General features: G+C 46.6%; 1 protein-coding gene across 33 annotated transcripts in view; it reads right to left on the bottom strand.

Annotated features, from left to right (window-relative positions):
- The window catches only part of TCF7L2 (transcription factor 7 like 2), a 198206-nt gene that overhangs the window by 73321 nt on the left and 101295 nt on the right, over positions 1 to 23590 (bottom strand). The gene's annotated exons all lie outside the window — the stretch shown is intronic.

The raw sequence follows: 23590 nt of genomic DNA, 5'->3' as shown, positions 1-23590 counted from the left end.
AAGAGAGACCTGCGATCCAAGAGGGGCTATTTCACAACAAAGAAATATCATTTTAACTGTCTTTTAAAAAGAAAATGCCTGTGTCCTTTGTATGGATGTATGACTACTCTAGTTTTTAAAGGGTTTATATGAGGAAAAAATGCCATAAATAAATTCTTCACCCTTTTAAATCCCAAATAACAGAACTCAGGATTAAGAATATAAGATGGAGCACAAAACCCAATTATCTTATGTTCTGATATTCACCCAAGAGCAGCAGAATGAGCATAGTGGGTGCTCAAGACTCTGGGAGATAGGAAAGTGGTGGAAATAAAGGACAAATCCCACAAAACAGCAACCACCTTTCCAGAACAATTTACATGGTTACCATATTACCTGGTCCTCCTGTGGGAGGGGGTGAAAGGGGTATCCAGGTGGATTAAAACCGTTCAAAGGCCACGTGAACTCCCAAAGTGGGAAGGGGCCACGTGGCCAGCAAACTGGGGCAACCCCAGGGCCCTGGCTGCCTACAGCTGTCCCTGTGTCTGGACTTGGAAAAGCCACCATTGCCGGAAGCCAGAGGTCTGCCCCCCAGAAAGGGCAGCCCAAGCCCTCAGAGGAAGCACTGGTTGCCCATGGCTGGAGGTCTCTGGTCGGGGAAGCAGAACCTCCCACTCTGCGTTTCTCACCAGCGCTCATTTGTAAACAGGAATGTGAGTCATTAAGCAAGCAGGAGTCCATTTTCAAGATCGGCCCAGCTTTACAACTAAGGTAATCCTATTCTGCCTTGTCACAGTGGTGACTCACCTTACTGTCTCCCACCAGAGATGACATGGTTTAAACCTCCAATTTTTCCTGGAAGGAACCCAGCAATACAGGGGTTTAAATCCCAGTCTGTTTGCTTTGTTTTCTAACACGGTGCTGAGAGCCAAGAGGCAAGGCTCCCAAGGGCAAGCGCCCCAGAGGAGTTTGGAGAAGAAATGTATCTAAGGTTACCATAGACCACGGCATCTTTATTATCTTCCCATGGCCTTTCCTCGGGGTCTATACTCCCAGAGGGGCCTGTGGTTTATGAGGACAAGCTGTGCGCGCGCACACACACACACACACCCACCCCTCTGCCCAAGATCTAGATCTGGGAACCTCAGAGCCAAATCTGCACGTCACTTCAATTCTGTGAGAGCTCCCAGCTTTGAGATGTGTCAGATTAACCTGATCCTCATCATCTCTTCTGGGCCTGCCCTGCTTTTCTTCTTTTTTCTCATTTCTTTAAATGTTCATTTCCAATCTTTGTGCATAATGTGAAGTCTTCTAAACCACTTCAAATTTTGAAGGGTAAAAAAATGTCCTATAAACAAATTCAAATGTATCTACAAATACAAAATCAATCATTTTGTAATGGGAAAGAACTGTAGTGGAGTCTCCCCTAATAAATACAAAACTCTTCAACGGATCCATCCTAAAGATTAGAAAGCAGACATCCACTGAGTTTTCTGCTCAGCATCCATTCATGCTGTTTCCGGTAGTAGTACCTTGACTTGTTTAGGAGGTACCACCCCAACCCTAAAGCCATGTAGTTTACATGGAGTGGACCCCTCAGTCCAACTGTACTCAGCATATTACATCCCTTGACCACAACCACTGGTTCAGAATTATGGGGGAAGAGAAGATCTCTCTGGACTTCAGGCTACTTTCATGAGGGGACATCAACCCAGGGCCAAGGAGAGAAACGGTGTCCTGGTAAATGGGCCCCTGGATCCAGCCATGCCTGATGCCTGCCACCTGTGCACTTTTCAGTCAATACACTGTTTTTGCTCAGGCTAGTTTGGGTTGGGTTTGAGGAGAGACAGAGAGAGACAGAGAGAGAGAGAGATAGAGAGACATCCTGACTGGAGTAGGCTAGTCATCTAAGCCAGACTGACCTCAATAATTATCCATCCACGAATCAAGGGGTAATGTGGAAAGAACTAGAGACACTCCAGGAAGAGTTCATGAAGGCTTCATGAGGTTCATGCTCCTGGCATGATGAGGGGGTTGTTATAAGGCAGTACTTTGGAGTAGGCACCCGGTACTTCTTGAAAGAAGAAAGACTGTGGCTTGCGGCCACTGTCTGGGACAGGGAGAGGGACCCTGAGCAACAACACCTGTAGGAATCGACGTTCGGCCCTTCTGTTCCTCTAGCACCGCAGACGCCACTGGCCACACTGACCAACTTTAGGATGTGGTCTCCAGAAGGTAGGAGCCACGGGTACTGAACAGCACCAAATCTGCCTCCTAGCTTTCCCCAGCTACACCGCCTTTTTGTGACAGAGCGCTTGGAAAGATGCTTTTCACCTAGGGAAAGGGAAGGTCCGAAGCTGAGGCATGTCAAGACAGAAAGCAGACAGAGCACGTGGCGGCTTTCATTTTCACCGGTGACTCAGCACCTGACGACACAGAATGCTGACCGGTCCTGGGCATGGCCACACGGATCAAGAATCAGGATGTGTCACCAAAAAAGTTGCGGCAATGTTTGTGTACTCTACCATTTTGTTTCTTTCTGAGTTTATAGCCCCCCTCAACAAGTGGCTGGGCAGTATTCAAATATTAAATGCAGTAGAATGGAACCCAATGAGCTAGAAAGTACAATTTGCTTCGCCAGGAAAAATAAGAGAAAGGAGTATAGAAGGAGGAGCTGAACACATTGAAGAAACAAAAACCCTAAAAAATACTAAAGCCTCCAGAGATAAAGATTGGGTATGAAAAAATGTTATTCAGACCCCACTTGGCTAACAGCTATTGGCTGTTGGGAGAATTCTGAGCCCACCTCTTAGAAAGAAAAAGAAGTTTTAAATTTTGTCTCAGAAAAGTCTGTTGTGATGGTTAATTTTATGTGTCAACCTGATTGTGCCATGGGGTGCCCAGATATTTGGTGAAACGTTAATTCTGAGTGTTTCTGTATTTTTGGACAAGTTCAACATTAAAACTGACAGACTAGCGGTACCTGGGTGGCTCGGTCGGTTAAGCATCCGACTTTTTTTTTTTTTTTAAAGATTTTATTTATTTATTCATGAGAGACAGAGAGAGAAGCAGAGGCAGAGGGAGAAGCAGGCTCCCCACAGAGCAGGGAGCCCGATGCGGGACTCAATCCCAGGACCCGGGGATCATGACCTGAGCCAAAGGCAGACGCTTAACCGACTGAGCCACCCAGGCGTCCCAGCATCCGACTCCTGATCTCGGCTCAGGTCATGATCTCAGCCTGGTGGGATCAAGCCCCATGTCAGGCTCCATGCTGAGTGTGGAGCCTGCTTGAGATTCTCTCTCTCTCTCTCTCTCTCCCCTTCTCCCTCTGCTCCTCCCCCTCCCTCTCTAGAAAACAAACAAAAATAAAAACAAAACCAAAAAAACCTGGCAGACTAAATAAAACTGATGCCCTCTCTCATGTAGGTGGGCCTCATCCAATCCGCTGAAGGCAGATCCTCCCCCAAAAGGAGGGACTCCTCCTCCTGCCTGGCTGCCTTCAAGTGGAGCACTGGTTCTTCCATGCCTTCAAACTGCAGCCTTGGCTCTTCCAGGGTCTCAAGCCTGGCAGTCTTTGGACATGAACTCCACCATCAGCTTTCTTGGTTCCCAGGCCTTCAAACACGGACTGAACTACATCACAACCTCTCTCACATCTCTAGCTTGCCTACCGCAGATCTTGGGACTTGCCTGTCTTCAACATGGCGTGAGCCAATTCCTCACAGTATATCTCGTTAGACACGTATACACACACACACACACACACACACCATTGATTCTGTTTCTCTGGAAAACCCTAATATACTTGGGTTGTTGTTTTTTATGTGTTTTCTCCCCCAAGCAAGAGGGAAAGGATTATTTGTGGGTCTCTAAAAGAAATCAGAATTGTGAAATGAACCGGGTCTTATAAATCGTGTAATCAAATTCTTTATCATTTTTATTTTAAATCTCTAGGTCTAGACATAAAAGCACCTACCCAGGATTACACAGAAAAGAACAAAGCAAAACCCAGACTTTAAAAACAAGGAGTGTTCTATGTATAACATGGAAGAATTTTATTTTGAAACTACAACATCTTTGGAAGAATAAGAAATGCATTTGAGGGGCCCCTGGGTGGCTCAGCTGGTTAAGTATCTGCCTTTGGCTCAGGTGATGATCTCGGGGTCCAGGGATCAAGTCCCGCATCGGGCTCCCTGCTCAGCGGGGAGTCTGCTTTTCCCCTCTCCCTCTGCCCTTCCCCCTGCTTGTGCTCTCTCTCTCTCCCTCCTTCCCTCTCTCTCTCAAATAAATAAATAAAATCTTTAATTAAAAAAACAGAAATCCATTTGAGAAAAAGGTACTGGTAAGAGCCATTCCACTAAAGAAGCCAATGAGCAAAATGACAAATTTTATTTTAATTGCTAAGACGGTAAAATCCTCGTATTTCTTTATCATTTACTCACATATCACATGTGTACAAACAAGGACACCGAAAAACAAGCAACACCATCCACCCATCCAACCATCCAACCAAAGCCCACAAACACATGTCACCTCGGAAAGAGAGCTCAGGTCTGTACAGGTCGTGCTATTCTAGCTTTAAGCTCCATCAATAATTCTCACCTCTGAAAGTGAGGTAACTTTGGTGGGAACTAATTACATTCGAAATATGTTGTCAAACAACTTAACACAGATGCAAAGAAACTGTAATCAGAGCTACCGACAAGCCACCATTTTTGTCATTAAAGGTAAAGCCAAACCAGGACACTACCGTGGACGTGGCCAGTGGAAAGCAACGTCTTTTCTTCACGATTATGTTTCAAAACTGGGAGCGTGTGCGAGGGACGAAGTGTGAGAGTCTATGCGAAGCACATACGTGTGGGACACGTGGGCACACCTGCGTGCAGGCAGAGGTAGACAGGTGTCATCAAATATGGCAGACCACGGCCTAGGGTCCGGAATGGCAACGGCCAGCTCATGGACAGCACCTCCTTCTTCCCTTGCCGGCGTCCGTGTCCCTGGGCCACCCTGCTCAGAGCTGGCGGGAGGTAAAACGTGATCCCCATCCCTACATTCAAGGGATGCAGAAATGAAGTCGGCCTTCGCCCTCCAGGATCTCATCTTGGTGAGAAAGACCAGGATCCAAAGGCAAGGCAAAACAGGAAGAAGAAGCCTTTTTACAAAGCAAAGGTCACCTCTTCTCCAGCTTAGCACAGAGACAGATGTGGGCCCTCAGAGTCACTGCCATCTCCCACTAACTAGCTGTGTGCCCCGCGTTTCTGAGGCTCAGTTTGTCGGGTCACCTGAGGGTGCCTTCCAAAGGCCCTGCCTACCTCCGACATGATCCAATTCTGCAGGGCGAGCAGAACGCAGAGGAGGGAAACTCACTGGGTCCTCAAATGGCTCTAAGTACAAATCCAGTGTGCCTCGATTTCTGGACATGGCCCCTATATCATAAGAGGATATATTTACTGAAGACACAGGTACATCCAAGGAGAAGAGGCAACGTGTGCATGATAACACTTTCTTTTACGAGATAAAAGCTCAACATGGCCAAGAAAAATATTTTAGGGATAAGGTATCATGAATGGGGATTTGAACCATCATTTCAAAAGATGCTTTTTGGCTAAAAGAAAATTTTGCCAACCTGTTTTGTTTTCCAGGGGGGGAAAAATACTTCTAAATATCAGATATTGAGAAGCTGGAGATAAAACATATTTTTTTTTCATTACAGTATCATAAACAACAAAGGAAAAGTAGGTATAAAATAATTTCTTAAGGAATTTGGAATAAAGGGGGCGCCTGGGTGGCTCAGTAAGTTAAGCATCTGCCTTCAGCTCAGGTCATGATCCCAGGGTCCTGGGATCGAGCCCTGCATCGGGTTCCCTGCACAGCAGAGAGTCTGCTTCTCCCTCTCCCTCTGCTTCTGCCCCTGCTCATGCTCTCTCTCTCTAATAAATAAATAAAATCTTTTTTAAAAAAAGTAAAAAGAACTTACTCAGGTCATTTTGAATAAGGGAGATAATTTTACTTTTCAGCTGGTATTTACACTAAGTTAGCTTTTTAAGTGAAGGTCAAGGCTTTACTGGGATTAAAGGTAAAATGTCAAATGGCTAACCTTAATATTGGGAAATCAGCCAAGGCATGCAAAAAATGAATGACTTTCTAACAGACATCGCTGGAACACTTAACGAAGTTCTTTCTGAGGCCATCCTAATTACCGGGATACCTAGACACCAGCAGAGCACTGGTGCATCTCTCCCATCTGCTTCCTCGGACAGTGAGGAGGTTCCATGGTGACCTCAGCATGTGCAAAGTGAAGCTTCTCCTTGCAACCGACCTCCATCTCCATTACTTGCATATGGATCTGAGAGTCCCTGCCCTTAACAGTGCAATCTCCCCAGACAGGCAAAATGCCAGTGAGCTCAAGAAAAACCATGCTCAGCAATTTGAGAGAACAGGAGTTGATTCCCATGTGTTGACCTAAAATATAAGCCCATCTACCATACGCAGAAGTCACTGCTATGGACGAATTGGAGGCAGAAGCTCAGGTCCAAGAACCACAGGCTGCAGAAAGTGGTGTGAATCCAGCTAATGGAGGGCATGTGGTACTGTGCCTTTAATGAGATTCCTGCTAAAGCGAGGTTCCTTGTCCCAGACTAGCCTTTGGGAAGGAATGCAGGTCCATATTATGCCACCAGGGACCATGAGCAGCCCCGAGCAGAATCGAGGAGGCAGGAGGAGGAGAGGGGCTGACTGGGACTTGTACTGTCCATACTAGTTGATCCTCTCCTTAAAAACCAGCGTATCTCCTACAAAAAAGACAGAGACAAGCAGCCAAAATGGGACGGAGTGTGGCGGTAAAGACAACAGAGGGGCTGGGTGTGCCTGGGGATCCAGTTACCACTCAGGAAATTTGGAGTGCTTCACTCTGAAAGAGAAAGCAGTGTTGATAAACAGCACCCGCCTTCCCTACTGGTGGAGACCAAATGTTTTAAAATGCAAATAACAGGTTTCTGGAACAACCCTGGAATCTCTCCTGGAAACATTTCCATAATTCACATCTTGTTAGCCACAGGAGCCCCAATTACATTTCTTCTTTTCTCATCTCCACTAACCAATTATTAGCATTAGATACCATACTATTTTCTGCTAATATGTTTCCTGACAACATCAAACTCCGGAGGATCTTCCTGGCATAGTAACGAAGTCACGGTGCAGACAAGGGCAGATTTATGAGAAAACGTTATTTAAACCTCCTTGGTGTTTATGAAAACACTATCCTAATTGCATAAAAAGTAGTAGTGAATTAATTGAAATAATTTGGAAAAAAGTTCTCTCCCACTTATAAAAGGAGGGATCCCACTGGAAGGATATAAGGATATAAATATTCCAAAGCAATGGATTCCCCCAGGCAGGACCAACCCGACACCATCTCATTCAGAATGGGAAGGTACGCAAGAATTTGGGGAAAGGCTCACCAGCTCCATTCACTAACATCCCTGGTTCCAAAACGACACTGGCCCCTTTCTGTCATCGCAGAAAGAATCGAGCCGTTGCCAATCAGATTACTTGAGCTGGCTCCACTGTTGTCACCGGGCCCATGTCTGGGCTGCCGTGATGTGGCAGAGGGCAGCCTTGCTTTCCTCAAGGTGGACCCTGCCTGAGTCAGCTGCTTTGTTAGTACAAGTCAGGTCAAAGAGAGTCCTGAGGCAGGAAAAAAAAAATCCTAAATTTGTGTGTGCACGTGTGTACAGGGAAACTGAGAAAGCACACACGGGAACTGGAGTCACCCCATCTTACTCCCGTTTCTTCCCACCACTAAATGGACGGGCCCACCTGCTAACATGTAGAGCCCAGAATAAGGAGCACGTATTCTCATCTGGGGGCTCTGAGAGAACACTTAAGTTTCAGAGTTCTCTCAAAGACCATGAAGGGTTCCCTGCTTCTTAAAGTGAGATTCATCTTCCTATGTCTAACCCACGCAGCCAATAAAGAAGAAAAAAAAAAAAATCAGGTTTTCCTTGAAAAGTTTCTCCTCAGAGTACCTAGGGATATTAATGCCCTCAGGTATCAGAGGCTAGTGATCCAGAGCGATTATAAGGCAGCTGACCCAGGTGGGGTCTAACCGGGAGCAGAGAAACTCCACCCTCGGCCACACCAACCCGGGCTGCCGCCAGCGTAGCCAATCTGCGGCCAGTGTATTTCCCTATCTCCAGAATGTAAACATACCTGGGCCTCTAAATATTTACATCAGGTAAAACCAACAACAACCAAAACAGTAACAAGCAAACCACACACACATACAAAAAAAAAAAAAAAAAAGACTCCCCAAGCTGGAAATAACCTCATCTGATCACAATCTTTTGGATGCCATTTGAGTGATGAGCACCAGAGGAGAAAATGAGGACAAAGGAGATAGTCCTGCTATCAGGGACATGCCTGAGTCACTGGAGATCCTGTCTCAATCCTCAGCCAACCCACAGAAAAAGTCACCAGAAAACAGTTATTACCTTTACACGTGAAAAGCCTTATGTTTCAGGGAGAAGAGGACTTATATACAGTCATCTTTACCCAATATTTGGTTCCAGGTCGAATCTGTTGAGGTTCCACGGCAGAGGATTCCTTTTAAGAACACGATTTAGAAAGCAAAATGGGAATTCTAGAAGGTAATCTGGAACTATACCTTTAAAAAGACCACTCACAGACTTGGAAATCTTTGCCCCATAAGAGTGTTTACCTAACTTCCAATGAGAGTGAAGGGATAATTTTAAGAATTAAAGCACATGTTCTAGCTTATATTTTTAAAATTCTGAAGTTTACCATCAGCTGAGAGATCAACAAAATATCCATATGATGGAATATTACTTGACTCTAAGTAAGGAACAGAATACTGATGGATGCCACAACATGGATGAATCGTGAGAACATTAGGCTGAGTGAAAGAAGCCAGTCACCAAGGACCACATCTTGCTCAACTCCGTATGTACGAAATGTCTGGAATAGGCAAATCCACGAAGACATAGATGGGAGGACGGCAGATGCACTGGGGGAAACGGGGAGTGTCAATAGGTATGGAGTTTCTTTGGGGGATGATGAACATGTCCTAAAACTAATTGTAGTGAGTTGCAAAACTGTAAATATACCAAAAAACCATTAAATCGTACACTTCAAATGGGTGAACTATATGGTATGTGAATAAACTTATTTTTTGATGTTTCAACTGGCATAGTTGCCATTAATCTTATCTCTAACTGCTTTCTCTTTGAATTCTGAGCACACTTCATTTGAAATGAATACACAACTCTGGGAAACAGGCAGGGTAAGAATTACTATTCCCATTTTACAGGAAGCAGAGGTCCGGAGAGCTTCTATTTTCTATTTTCCACTGGCTGGCTAGGTTTCCGCCGGGCACAGGGAGGAGTGTAAACGGGGGGTGGGGGGCGGTGTGTCATAGGCCTTATCATCCCCCAAATCAGGGAGGGATTGATAACCAGCTCTTGCCAAACGTCTAGAAATGTACATGGCTGGGTCATACATACATGCTACTAAACAAAAGACATTTGAAAATGGCACTTGGATTACTGGAATGCAATTCTCAACAGCATGAAATTCAGGTTAAACAATTTAGCTCAAAACGCAGGGGAGGGAGAAAAGTCATCTCTTGAGCTGATATCCGGTGGGGTGAAAATACACCCAATTAGATGTGGCCATATAATTTTCACATCAAACATCCTGTGCTCCCAAAGGCAACTGATTGCTGCGGATTTTCCCAAGTTTTCAAGAACAGTGACAGCCCTCTTCAACAAAGCCATTTAACATAACAGAAGGTTAAAGTGGGAACCACAAACACTTGCTTTTCTTAATTTACACCTTTCATTTACTTCCCCAGAAATGTCATGGAGGAGCCATGAAATTTATGATGTACTGTCAATAGAGGATTCCTTTTAAGAACACGATTTAGAAAGCAAAATGGGAATTCTAGAAGGTAATCTGGAACTATACCTTTAAAAACAAAGAAACAAACAAGCAACTTGTAGTATTCCAGGAGAAGCAAGATGATTTGTTTTGGATCTCTCGCTTTAAAAAAACAAAAGATGGTTAGAAGAGGAGAAGACTAGGGTTTTGAGAAATGCAAATGTGCTGACTTCACATGCTCTCCTCTACTAACCATGTAGGACACAAACCCACTGCTCACCACAGCACACAGACCACAGCTCACAGGGCTACTCTGTGTCACAGACCTCTCTGAAGCCTGAGAAGCTACTCGTTTTTATAACATCATGCTCATGTAGTATTAATCTTTTTTTTTTTTTTTGGAAGAATACTCTAGTAAACCACCAAGATATTTTTTAAGTACATAAAGTAATTGGGAGGGAAAAAAAGACAAGTTAAAATGTACATCTGCAAATTGGTGTGCCACTCACTTTAAAATCTTCTTTCCTATACCTGCATCTGTTCCTTAGTTTCAGGAGGAACGGCTGCTCAGTAATCACTCAGGTTAAAGCAGGCTTTCTCCACCTCAGCACTACGGACATCGGGCCACTCTGGCGGTGGGGGCTGCCCTAGCAGCATCCCTACCACCCACTAGATGACAGCAGCATCCCCTGCCCAGCTGTGACAACCAAAAATGCAGCCAGACATCGTCAGATGTCTCGTGGGGAGCAAAATCGCCCCAGCTGAGAACCAGTGAGTTACAGGTAACCGGCAGGAAAATATTCCCCTGGCGTGGGCTGATCCAGAGGCTCTCAGATCACTGTGGCAGGAACAGCAAAATCACCCAGCCCTAATCCAAATCCCCAGAAAGCTATGGTGTTGCAAATGTCCCCAGGAACCCCTCAGTGACCAGTGTGCAGCCTTCAGCCATGTCCAAGGTCCCGGGAGCCCTACAGTTCTTTTAGCATGGTCCCTAATGTTGTCATTTACAAATGTAGGAAGTGACAGTACTAGCAAGATTAGTACGCAGCTCAAGGCAAGGGGGAAGGGGTTCCAGTTATGTTTAGATCTCTTTAAAATCACAGAGCTTTAGTAATCTGCTGATCTATAATAAATAACCTAGTCCCTCAAGAAAACTCAAACTCATACCTTCTCAGAGTCGGGGGGGTCTGTTGGTAGCCAGCTGGCAAAACAATGACATTTTTACCTCTGATCTCCTTAATGAAAGAATCCAAACTATAAAAAAAGCCAAGTCTAATTTATAAATCTAGAATGTTCTGCATAAAGCGAGACAGTCTCCAGGAGATCCAAGGTCACACTTGCGCTCAAGGAAGAGAGGTGCTAGCCTCAACACACTCGCTGACCTTTGGGGGATTACAGTCAAGCTGACCACCCTCTGAACGCCACAGGTAAGCACTCCCCTGCCGACCACCACAGCAGCCCACCAGCGATGGGACCCAAGAGGCCAGCGCAGCACCAGACACAGGGCTATGAACCCCGGACCCATCGCAAGACCCCGGTGCCGCCGGTCCAGAGCGGGGAAAGGCGACAATGCATCATCATGCCCGGGGTGTGGTTTGTTTTCTGGACATTGTGCCAACAGCTTCCGCCCGGGGTCATCCAGGCCAATGGGGCGGGCAGCAGACCGGCTCAGTGACTCAGTGCCGAGGCCGACAGTTCGGGAGGCTCAAGAGAATGGAAACGGGGCCGGAAGCAGCTCCGAAGGGAAGAGTCAGGAACATCTTGTGACCATTTAAATCCAGACACTTTCGTGATCACATCAAAACCTAGACTTTCAGGGTTGACACACTGATAACTTGACAGTTCTTTCTCTACAGACCCCAAGAGGAAAGGGAGCCTGGGAACTCTGCTCACTGTCAAGGGTTCTAGACTGGAAAGACACCTGCTTGAAAGACAGACACACACACACACACACACCACCAGGTGGACAGTGTGGGACCGTGTGCAGCCCTGACCTGCCACCCACACACCAGGCCACCTGGCTCTGCCCTATGGAAACACGGCCGGTCACCTGCATCCTAGGGTCCATCCCCCCAGCTCCCCCCCGGGACATGAAGAGTGTAATCACTCCAGCTCAAGGGCCAGGTTCATCACTCAGCACTTAACACCTGAATTTATTAAGAACCCTGGTCTCTGCATTTCTCCCTAAGACACCAGAAAGGTCTTGGACCCAATGCCAACCGCCACATCATTACCATGACCATATACAGGGAAGCACACTGTTTCTTGTGGGTTTTTTTTTTCCCCACCCAAAAGGCAGGCAGGAAACAACAGATGGCTAGAGACCAGGTAAGAACCAAGCTCTGAGCACCCACCAAGTCACCTGCTATCATATAAAAACTTCTCATATTCCACTGCCAGCCTTCTAAGCATGAACACCACCTGGATGGGTTCCTTTGATTTAACTAGCTTATAAGCAAGTGAGTGATTTGAAAAGCTCTTTGCCCACTTATTAACAGCCATTTGCCTGAAGAGTCATTCTCCTTGGGGAACGTTACTGGAGAAGGGGCACACCGACTACTTCCCTCAGCAACCACACAGCCCCAGGCCAGCACCCCCCCCTGCCCCGAGCCACAGGAACCCACTCATTTTAGGAGAGGTGACCGTCCTCCATGGATCTACGCCAACGTGACCTGCCTGACAGGGTTTGCACCATCCCCGTGCCAGGCCGGCAAGGACAAACCTCAGCAGGACCAGTCAACCAGCTCACACACAACCTGCACAGCTGTTTCAGGCTCGGCTCGGGTTTCAGTTCAGGCACCGGCAAGGTTTGGTCCCGGGGCCCAGTCCCAACACTGATCACATGCCTTATAGCTGCCGCACCCAGAACAGAAAAGGTGAAGGACTCCCCCATCCAAAGCATGAACCAGTGGGGAAAATCGGGAGGACGGGGGTGAGAATACACAGAGAAAATGAGGTTTCCAGAAACTCCCCTGAAGTCCCCCTTGGCACCCAAGGCCTTGGTACCACAGCGGCACGTTCTGCTCTAACCCCACAAATGATAGGCCCCCCAGCATCTCCTGCCCAGTGAACCTTCGAAGCAGGCCCCCCAGAGGGGAATGGTAGGGAACCTCATGCCCAACCCTCCTCGGGCAGCACGCAGCCCTCTCCCTACAGACACTGGAGCCCCCAGGTATTAAAAGGAAGGAGTCTGTTCCATCCAAGGTCCAGATCTAACCCACCAGGCATTCCACTACTCATTCCAGCATCTCGTTTGTACTCAAAAGTTCGCTTGGGTGTTTCTATTGTCTGGCTTCTTGTGGCAAGCAGGGTCTGGAATTCGAGGAGAACGAGGTACCGAGAGGATCTCTTGGACAATCTTCCATCAACAGTTTCCCCATTTCACTAAGGGAAAGGAACAATCACAAAAGACCCCACATTGTAGGATTCCCTTTACATGAATGTCCAGAATAGGCAAAGCCACGAGACAGAATATACATTAGTAGCCATCTAGGACTGGAAGGAACTGGGGGCAATGGAGAGTGGCTGCTAATGACATGGGGGTTCTCAGGGTTGGGGGCTGCACAGCTCTGGATATAATGACAACCGGGGAGCTGTACACTTGAAACGGGTGAATTGTATGGTATGTGAATTATATCTCAATAAAGTATTGGGGGGAAAAAAGTTTCCTTGCGCTATAGCAAACATGGGCTTTTGTGGTCCCCTGGTTGAGAGTCACCTTTAAATACCGTCTCGGGTAAAGACCATCTGGAAGGTCCTTAGAACGTGCCTGGGTAAGTTATTAACCTGCTTGAGACTCAGGGGCCTCATATGGGGGTAATAATGATATTTACTTTAAAATGTCACGAAGATTCCATTTAAAGGGGCCTATAAAGAGCTTAGCACAGGCCCTGTTGCTTTTTCCAGCATTCTTTCCTCACCTGCAATGTAAGGCTTTGTCCAACTTAAAAATAATAATAATAAAAGCCGAAGGTTTGGGAGCTCTAGGGAAGCTATATCTGCAACGGCAGGTCCTAAAACCGTACCACACAACTGTTCCTGCACGGCTGTCCTGCCAGAAGGCCTTGCCCCAGGTCAGCGGAGAGGCCCCAGCAAACGGGCAGGGGAAGACGCCCAGAATGACACTGGAGTCTCCAGAATGGGGTGGCCATGACCAGTTCTTAGCTCAACGTGATTTAGCCCTTTTGGTCTCCTTTATAGGGGAAGGGAGAAAATTCACGAAGAGCATGTAGTGGATACTAAAGGGCTGAGAATTTCACAACATTCACTGAATGCGAAATTCAATTACTAATAATTTTTTTAAAAAGCTGGACCCTTGCAAATTCCCCCAGTGACCTCCTCACCACCAGCCAGTCATGTGATCCAACTGCGAGCTGGCATCTTCTTCCACGATGGCCCCTCCTCTCCTGGCCTCATTCATTGATCCAGAAATAGCACCTGACCCAAGCCAAACCAATTAGAATCCAGCCCCAGAACGTTCTCTCAATAAATCTGGGGCAGTCCCACCAACCTTCTGCTGAGGGTGAAAGCCCATGATACCACCCTTCCTCCAGACCTTCCCACCTAAAAGCCACTATCAGAGAAAATGAAAACAAGGAGACAGAGGGGACGTACTCACAGGTGTCCAATTACTCCATTACAGGAGGGTTTTTTTAGGTCTTAAAGGGGGAGGGGATTCCAGATTAAGTAAGTTTTCTCTCTTTTTTTTCAAGATTTTATTTATTTGTCAGAGAGAGAGAGTACGCACAAGCGGGGCGGGGGGAGGGCGGCAGGCAGAGGGAGAATGAGGCTCCCCGCTGAGCAGGGAGCCCGACGTGGGGTTCAATCCCAGGACCCTGGGATCATGACCTGAGCCAAAGGCAGATGCTTCGCCGACTGAGCCACCCAGGCACCCCTCCAGATTAAGTAAGTTTTCAACAACACATGGATGATAAGGAATGGGACCAAAACCTTTGGCCTGCCTCTCTGGCTCCAAAGTTTGGGTTGGTCCATTCCACTACAGTATACCAAGCCACTGCTCCTACTAAAACTGTCTGCCATGGGGCACCTGGGCGGCTCAAGTCAGTTAAGCACCTGACTCTTGGTTTTAGCTTAGGTCATGATCTCAGGGTCGTGGGATGGAGCCCCATGTCAGGCTCCTCGTTCAGCAGGGAGTCTGCTTGAGATCTTCTCTCCCTCTGCCCCTCACCCCCACACGTTTTCTCTCTCTCCCTCTAAAATAAATAAATAAATCTTTATGGGGCGCCTGGGTGGCTCAGTTGGTTAAGCGACTGCCTTCGGCTCAGGTCATGATCCCAGAGTCCTGGGATCGAGTCCCGCATCGGGCTCCCTGCTCGGCAGGGAGCCTGCTTCTGCCTCTGACCCTCCCCCCTCTCATGTGCTCTCTCTCATTCTCTCTCTCTCAAATAAATAAATAAAATCTTTAAAAAAAAATAAAAAATAAAAAATTAAATAAATAAATAAATAAATAAATCTTTAAAAAATAGTAATAATAAAATAAAACCCTCTTCCCTAAGCAAGGCCCCAGAGCACTCACTGAGGCCCTTAGCTGGCCCTTAGAGGTGTCGCGAGGTTTTGTCCAAAATATGCGTGTGCACATTCAAACAAATCAGCTGCAAACAGAAGGGCCCCTCTCCCAAGTCAGCACCAAAATAATTAAATGTGGACTCCTTGGCGCCTGTGTGAGTATGTGTGTGACAACATGCATACGGATATGGCTCCCACACCCCCCCCACCCCTGCCATAACAGTTCTATCACTAGATGTGACAGAACACAGGGCTTCTACAGTGCAGGTGCTCAAAGACAAGGCAGACACCACACCCACGCCATCTCTGTAGAATTCGTGCTCAGAGCCCTGCGTGGGGAATCAGCAAATGGACCTCTCCAACACAGAAAGCATCACCAGTGTTGCCTCAACTAGGATTCTACACAGCTGGTTTCATAAGGAATCTCAACCCGATTGATTCATCAGCCCTTGCAGAGCTCCATGGCAACAAGCAGATGTGAGAACAGGTGAAGGAGATGCCCTTGGTGTGAATACACTAAGCTCCAACTGTATGCACAGTCTCTCAAGAAGGGGAAGATCGGATTGGTCTGCTTAAGGAGGCATGTCCCAACTCCACTTCTGAGTAATGCCCAAGTATTCAGAGTTGCTTGGGCCGCCCCAGCACATCCTCCTGGAAGGCTCCTTTGACTCAGGCAAGCTGAAAGAAACAGCTTTCTGTTATAGACACACATCCCCCTCTGAGCTAGACACACCATTCACAGTGCCTACCACACCCACCATCCACTTCTAAGGGGGTCTACCCAACCCTGGGCTGCACATTCTGCACCATGTGGCAGCCCCTCCCTGCTAACTGGACCGAAGGCAGCATCTTACCCAAGGACACCAGCCAAGGCTGGCTAGTGGTCAGTGATGTCGACAGGCAAAACCACACCATCCAAACAAGGGTGAGCGGGGCCAAAATCTTGTTCTTGGGTTGTTTTCTGTTCGGTTTTTTTTGTTTGTTTGTTTGTTTTAATTGGGGAACTCAGAAAGAACTGGAAGCCAAAGGTAAAGGGATAAAAAGAAGGAATCTGCAAGGTGGAAGAGAACATGGAGAGGCTGAGGGAGAGCGTGCAGGTGCAGCGGAGGGGAGCTGGCCTATAGGTGGGAGGGCCCAAAGCTGACCCACAAAGATGGGAAGAGATGCAGCCAAGGCCTGAGTGGAGTGGACAGGCAGCTCTGCTGCTGAGATCCCTCCAACAGCCAGGGGTCCCGAAAAGACCCCATTTCTGGGCCTTCCCGAGCCAACACCTGTTGGCTGTGAATTCTGTCCATGTCTCCACAAGGCCCAGATGCCAAGGCAGAGTCTCTTTCCTGATTCCATGTGTAGTCTCATAAAAAAAAAACTCCACATGACTCATAGTCACCGAACTGCATCCCCATATTCCCCAAGGCCCATGTCCCACTCCTTCCCTGGATCACTCACAAGGGCTTCTGGGTTAAGCACCATTCAGGTGGGCCAATCTTTAGCTAAATAAATAAGTCTCTGTCAACTGTCAACAGTGAGCAAGAGCATACAAAACCTTTATGTACAAAAAAAAAAAAAAAAAAATCACTGCATTTTACTCAGTCAGAACATTATGTCCAAAATGGGAAGTTGGTGTAAGCTTCATCAGCCTTTTTTTTTTTTTTAAGAGAGTTAAATCTAGACTGTTTTCACATGTGATAAATAGTCTCCCAGGACCAGAGCTCCTCAGCAGGTTTAATAAGGCACTTAAGATTTAAAAAAATAAGAACTTTCTGAAAGGGACTTCAGAGTTTAACTGAAGTCCATAAAGTCGTATTAAATGTCATGGAGGAAGACTTGTACCCAGTTAAAGAGGTTTTTAAAGGGTACCCAGAGATTAAAAAAGAGAAGAACAAGGACGAAAATCCTGGCTCTCAAAGATTATGAGGTTCTGTACATTTTATTTTCCACTTTCTGGTCACAGCAGAGGACAAAGATCATTGAATCTCTAAGTTGCCCAGCTATCACGGACCAAGAAAAATCATACGTAACTGCTATTTTTTTTTTTTTAACTCCTGAGGTCAAACATGCCGAGACTTGCCCACAGTCACACGGCAAGGGTCTGGCATGAGTAACACAAAGCCCAGGCTCGCTGGGTCTGAGCCCCAGGAACCATTCCTTGTTGCCCAGGAATTAAACTTTCAACACACTGAAAATTTCTGTGAAATCTAAACATAATTACATCAAAAACCTAGCACTACTTCTTATGAAATCTAACAGAAAAATATACTGCTTCTCAGAAGCTTCACAAGAGAGCCTTGTGTTAAATTTATCTACCTATTATATGCATTTAGCCCTTGGCAACAGAGAAAAATTATAGCTGAGTATTTCTGGGGGGAAAAGAAGTACAAAGAAGTTTGTGGATAATAAAATCACTTCCAACCCAAACTGACCCATATTTAAAAGTCCAGATCCAATTAATCTGACATGAGTCAATTCTGTGTTGCAGCCTGAGCATTTGAAAATTTACTTTGGGCTGAGTGTTACCAGAAAATTCTTCTGCCAGTGGTCTGCAGTTCATTTCTTTGTATGACAACCTCGACGCCCAGAACTCCAGTCCTTCTGGAGCCCATCCTACAGGCTCTTAACTGGTGGATTTAGTTCAAGGTCCTCAAAGTATGTATCATTGTCCAATCCACATAATATGTTAATAACCACAGGCTATTATGTTGATTTATTCAAAACCGCTCACAGCAGAAATGCATATTCTTTGGGCCATTCTTCCACTGTATGTTCAAATGCATCACACTTACGGTAAGGTTAATGTGTGGTGCCCATTCTTCCCAACAGAATACAAAAGAATGGCAGTACATTAAATGCTCAAATATCGCCTTCTGATGAGCCTCTGTATTCACCGCTCCCATTCACGCTGCAGCCCGACTCCTTCCAATGGGGAGATGGGCTACAGAGAGGTTGGAATGTGGACAGACTTTCGATGGTGTGTTTATGGAGAAGCCAGCTTTGCACAGCAGCCCATCTATCAATACCAGCAACTCCCTTTAATGGTCAAAAGGGACGTGAGAACTTGGGACTGCAGAATCTTCATTAATAGAATCCTGCAAAATTGGTCTGCGTGATCTTCCAAGTGCTGCTATCTGGCACGGTCATGTCTAATGACTCTGGTTTGCTTTCACTCTTTCTGTGCAGCTTAAAAATCTGGTCCACACGAATTCTACACCCTTATAGTGATCAAAAGTGGGCTTGGAAGCTTCTTACATAGCATCCTTTTGAAATGGAGAGCTCCAGACGGCACAGCCTTTACTCAAATTATACCCGCACCCAGATCTAGCTCCTCCCTTCTGAGACTTCCATTATTTCTACGTGTTATTTCTGAAATTTAGATGCATATAATAGGTAGATAAATTTAACACAGCAGTGTTTCTTTCCTCCCGAAAATCGCTATTAGATTAAAGGCCCATCTTTCGACTGAGGATATATTAGAATTTAGAAAACATGGTATTGCAAACAGTAATTCTCATGCCCTTAATGCCTGCATTTTTCTGGCAGCTTCTTGCCTTCATGCACTGACACAAACCAAATAATAAGAATTATCATAGCCTTAGATTGATGCAAAAGACTTACCATTTGCAAAGCACTCCAAGGATTAATGGCACCCCCCCAAACATTGGGCAAAGCAACATTTCCTGTTTGAAAAGCATTTCTACCCCACACCATCTGACCCTTACAACATCTCTCACTCGTGACCACAACCCACGAGGGAGATAGGTATTATTTTCCTCACTTTACTGATGAGGAAACTGGGAGATCAGTAACTTCCCAAGATGACACAGCAAAGAGGCAGCTAGCTGGTCTGAGAGAAAGCCGGCGTCTGTCCGTCTCCAAAGCCAGCACTCTCAGCTACCACGCTGCACCCTGCCCTTCACAAGCCCCGGCTAGCCCCACTCTTTACAGATGAATACGCTGAGCCTCCATATTAAGCAGTCAGCACAAAAAAAAAAAAAAAAAAAAAAAAAAAATCACACAACAGCGAGTGAAAGCCAAATCCTATGTGAGTCTGAAGACAGGAAGTACTTTTTCCGATGCACTAGACAAAAATACGGTATGGTCCCAAATAACTCCCTTAAGCTGAAGGAAAAAAAAGAAAAAAGCGAAGATGTGTGTCCTTTACTTTGCACCCCGTGAGTGTTTGGGATGAAGGCTCCACCTCTCAGAATGGATCTGTGAATGTCTGCTCTTCTCTGCCCTTGACCCCACCCAAAATATTTCCCAACTGTTTGGATATTACATTTCATACTTCTAAACAGGAGGCTGTTTTCCCCACGTTCAAAAACAGGCCTTCTGCCAACCCATGAGAGGTTGCTGCCTGATAAAGAGCACTCGCGCAGGGCCCACTACCCACCCGGCCTCGCACTGGGCTCCATTAGGAAAAGCTGTCCCCAGAGCCCCAGCCCTGCCTGGCCCAACTTCCTGGCCTGCAGCTCCACGACAGGCAGGTCAAGGAACCTGGCTAGACTCCACTTTTCTCTCTGTAGAATGGGATGATCCTTCCATCATTTATTTACTCAAAGCCATCCATTCATTGCACGAACATGTGGGGAAACGGGAAGGCAGAGCGCTATTTAGGTCAATGGTCATTAGAAGGGACAACAGTAATAAACAAGTTTAATTGCACGGCCTGCTCCTCAACCAATTCTGGCGAGACACTGATTATACTTCAGCTGAAAAAGCTATGGGCTGCCTCGAGAGGGGACGGAATTTCACTTTAAGGAATGACAAAATATTTTCCCAGGCCCTCAGCTGCTTCATTAATGCTTGCCTTATTTGGGGAGAAAGAAAAACTGGCTGAGGCATCCGTGGTAGTTTTATATGCCGTGAACTGGCAATGTTTTGGAACAAAAAACAACTTTTGCACTAGGGTACTTACTGCATCATTATCGCATTTTCCAAGCCCGGCTGCCGCCGGGCCAGGCACAAAAAGAAGGGGCCGAGGAACAGTAGTACCTTCACCAGGGGCAGGCTGTAACAAGGGGGCTTTAGAATAAATCTTGGTCTGGGTGCGTATTTATGGCAAAATAACCCACGTGCATTTACCTTATAAAAGTGTTACAGGTAGGCATACTTATGTAATTTATTTAATGTTCTTTAACATCCATGCTTACTTGGGTTTCATACAATTTATTAAGTTTTCAGTCTGGCCTGCAGAAATGGGAAAAATAAAAGCAGATGTGAACGTACTATTTAAATGTTCACCAACCTCCTGCAAAGCCTGGAAGCAGCTAAGAAACACCTCCGTGGCTGCCATTCGGAGCCTGCCCCGGCCGTGTCCCTCCCTTCCGCCTGGGGGAGGCCTGTCCTTAATGGGGACGAGGGTCTCTGCAGCGGGCTGGAGTCAAAGAACAAACAGCTCAACAAAGAAAAGCCTGATGCCTGACTGGAAGCCTGGTAGACATCCCAAAGGAAACGGTCCCTGTTCAGGAGACAAGAAGCAAGATGGTACAGACCCTCCAGACACAGCCAGTCCCTAACACCTCTCCAAGGAGTGATGTACTCCCCCCTCCCCTTCCTCCTGCCCAGAGTTCCCTGGACTTGTCCATTTCAGGAACCCCACAGCCTTTCAGGCCCACCCTAGAGCCTACCGGGCGACACACAATCACCCATCCAACAAAACACATATAACACGCTTTGTGCCTGCACGCACACACTCTGCACACTCATCCACGAACGAGCCTACATGCCTGCACACACACTCTCTCTCCCTTCTCCCTCTGTCTCATCTTCCCGTGCTTGGCCCTTCAGTTTAATATTTACCAAATTTCTTGGCACAGTTCCCTTTCTGCTAAATAAAAACTCTTTCACTGCTCTTTTTTGGCCCCTTTTTCTTTCTCCAGCCTCTGGCTCCTTGGGAGAGGCCCAGAATCAACCAATGGAGGGGTCCTCCTGAGAAGCCAGTCAGGAGGAGAGGGAGGACTGGGAGGGAGGTGGCAGATTGGGTTGGACAGCTTCAGATAATGGAATCAGAATCACGTCACACGGTGTAGTTTCCTCTAGCTCAGAGCTCACACCTCCTCCTGGGTCCTCCCGGATTCCCATCTCCTCCTCCCCACCCCCCACCCCGACTCCCCTCCAGCCAGAGCAGTGCCAGGGGGACATCGGAGCCCTCAGAGCCATCTCCATCTACGCGCCAGTTCATCCGTTCACCGATTAGGAGGGCGCTGAAAAATCCCAGTTGCTTCCCTGTGGAAGAAACTACGGGGAAACAGGAGTATGCTTCTTGGTGTCGAATAGTTTAGTCTGGGGCCCTGAAGCCAGTGGCTGTCAAAGGGGAAGTTTATGAGTAAATACAAGCATTAGCCTATCATCAGAGAGTGTGTCTTCTCTAAGGTCAAATTTACATCCCCAAATACTATTACCCCAAGGATAGAAGGCACATAGATAATTGGGGGGTAGGGGGTTGCTTCATGAGCTTAGAGCTATAAGAATTCTTGAAGTCAAGCTATTTCTTAGAGTCAGGCTTAGGAGGGCCACCCCCAGAGAGACAACAGGAAGTATATAATGTAACAACAAAAACACTGTCCTATCTGTGAGCACTTTGGTCAAGCAGGGGAGGTAGGATTGAACTTTAAAAGTTCCCAGGTCCTGAGTTCAGTCGGTGCATTATTTTTCCTAATGTAAAATGAGAAATGTTATGCATAGTCCCCAACAAATTTCACATGGTATGTGTGTATCTATAAACACACACACACACACACACACTCTCTCTCTCTCTCTCTCTTTCTTGCTCTCTCTGGCTGTTAATGTTTAGGGCAAAAGCATTACACCCAATTTATTATTCAGTCTTTGGTAGTAAAGAGCTCAAAATGAAACCCTCACTCATTTATTAAGACCCCAGAATGTCCTGCGGGCCCAAAGCTCCAGGGGAATTGTAACAGACCACAAAGCCTTGACCTCCAGGTCTTGGTTCAACTCCTTCCTCAGCTTCTACAACTTAGTTGCTATTAAAATACCTAATGGGCCCTTAATTGGGTTGATTTTTTACCTAGATGGCTCAAACTAAATAATCTGGCCCAGAAAGACTAAACTTTCCCTTAACAATTATCCGCTTATCCTTTCACTTACCACACAACCACCACCCCGCCAAAAAGGGGAGGAAAACAAAAAAGGGCGGGGGGGAAATGTGGTAGGACCATAAAAGAACCACACAAGAAAGAAAGAGGACCAAGAGCAGTAAAAGGGACCCCTACACATCAGGAAAACGTTAACTTCTATTCCTACTGGGTTATACACCTAGGCTAAGGCTCTTAGGGGAAGTTTGATGTGGTCCTTTTTTTCTCGTGGCTTCACACGGATGTATTTTGTGGGAAGAGAGTGAGATTCAGAACTACCCAGGCACCAAGGAGATTCCTTTCCCATCTAGGGGCGAGGGGGCTGGTTTCAAGATGAAGTGGCGAGAGGGAGGGCAGAGGTTGGGCCAAATACGGGGGGGTCTGAGGCGGCCTTTCTGGCCGGGGAGCTTGTTTGTGGAGGAGGCAATAGGAGGCAATCACTGAATGGCTTAGTAAAGGTCATCCTCGCAGAAATCACTTCTTCCACCGAAATCACATTTCTACTGAACGGCATGTCCAGACCGTTCCAGCCACGGTGTCCGTTTTGCTCCCCACACCCTCCCCCTACCCCAGCGAAGGTTCAGTAAGAGGAATCTCCTGCCCTTGGTTAACAACAAAATAAACAGATGTAGAATGACAACGTTTGCTACTTTCCTCTTATTTCCTCCTGCCCTGCTTCTAAGGCTCTCTTCACTTCTCAGTCACCAAAGAGATTCTTTGAGAAACATCTTCTAGCTCTTGAGCAGGACGAGACTGAAAATACCGAGTGCCTACTTTTAACTCTTGACCTGCTAGTGCGTCCGCCCCCAAACAAACTGGGAATTCCCTTTGTCGAGAAAAAGATCAGAACACGGACTGTATGTACGGTTCCAGGGGAGAATCAATAACCATCAGAGGGGGGAAAAAAGGAGAAAAAGCAGGCACTTAATTCACTGTCCTTTCATCTCAATGCAAGAGCAAGAGTCCTAGGTGACACAGCCTTCTCTTTCCTCCAAAGTCTTGTCCAAATAAGGCCACGGGAAGCACTTAGGACTTGGATGCCATCGTTACAAATACACTCATTAATACCTAGACAGAAGGGGGAAATGGGAGATTGA

The sequence above is a fragment of the Mirounga angustirostris genome, unplaced genomic scaffold, assembly GCF_029215605.1.
Source record: "Mirounga angustirostris isolate CCGP_5_RB_7025 unplaced genomic scaffold, mMirAng1.0.hap1 SCAF_6, whole genome shotgun sequence".
In the NCBI taxonomy this organism is placed as follows: domain Eukaryota; kingdom Metazoa; phylum Chordata; class Mammalia; order Carnivora; family Phocidae; genus Mirounga; species Mirounga angustirostris.
This window is presented reverse-complemented; position numbering and strand designations above follow the sequence as displayed.